Source organism: Pongo pygmaeus, chromosome 13 (genome assembly GCF_028885625.2).
Source record: "Pongo pygmaeus isolate AG05252 chromosome 13, NHGRI_mPonPyg2-v2.0_pri, whole genome shotgun sequence".
Classification (NCBI taxonomy): Eukaryota; Metazoa; Chordata; class Mammalia; order Primates; family Hominidae; genus Pongo; species Pongo pygmaeus.
The window spans coordinates 20,146,475-20,147,478 of NC_072386.2; the positions used below are offsets into that span (position 1 = coordinate 20,146,475).

The 1,004-nt window shown below is 44.8% G+C and overlaps 1 pseudogene; it reads right to left on the reverse strand.

Moving 5' to 3' along the window:
* Positions 1 to 578: 578 nt before the first annotated feature.
* On the reverse strand, positions 579 to 986 carry LOC129043596 (large ribosomal subunit protein eL32-like; annotated as a pseudogene).
* Between the last annotated feature and the right edge of the window lie 18 nt (positions 987 to 1,004).

Here is a 1,004-nt window from a genome sequence, read left to right on the forward strand (position 1 = left end):
TCAATGTAACATAATGGAGGACTACAGGGATAGAGTGGACTTAGGGGAGTGGGGAGACGGGGCCTGGGTTTTAGGCAACCCTAAAGTGTTAGTGGTCAAACGATTTGTGTGGAAAATCAGACTGGCTTTCAAATTCCAGCTCTGCCGTCTCCTAACTGTGTGATCCTGGGCAACTTCCCAGTGTCTGAGCCTCAGAGTTGAGGCTTCATCTGTGAAACCGGAGTACTAACAAAACCTGTTGCACAGGTTTGTTTTGAGGATGGAATATGATCATGTATGCAAAGCACAGTGCCCAGTGAGTGCCCAAGAGATGTCTGTTTTCTCATGACTCTTGCCCCTCCCATGAACTCACTGTAGAACCTTTGGCAATTCTACTTCCTTCTCTGGGCCTTAGTGACTTCATCTGCAAAATGGGAGAAGGGATGGACTCAGCTGTCTCCCAGGGCTGTTTTAGCAAATGGGCCTATGATTTCACAGTGGTTCTTATAGCAATGTCCTTTTCTTTTCTTTTTCTTTTCCTTTTTTTTTTTTTTTTGCAATTTTTATTTAAACAGAAATAAAATGGGCACATGGGCTGTCTATTCATTTTCTTTGCTGCATAGCCTTGCTTTGTGACTGGTGACTCTGATGGCCAGCTGGGCTGCTCTTTCCACAATTGTTTTGTGGTTCTTGGAGGAAACATTGTAAGTGATCTCAGCACAGTAAGATTTGTTGCACCTCAGCAGCACTTCCAGCTCCTTGATGTTGTGGACCAGGAATTTCTGTAAGCTACTGGGCAGCATGTGCTTTGTTTTTTTGTTGCTCCCATAACCAGTGTTGGACATCAAGAGCTGGCTCTTGAACCTTCTCTGAATCCTGTTGTCAATACCTCTAGGTGTCTGCCAGTTACACTTAATTTCGACATATCAGTCTGACTGCTGCCAGATGAATGTCTTGTTCCTCTTTTTGAAAATCTTGGGCTTCACGAGGGGTCTGAGGGTAGCCATGATGTGAGTAGGAGGTGG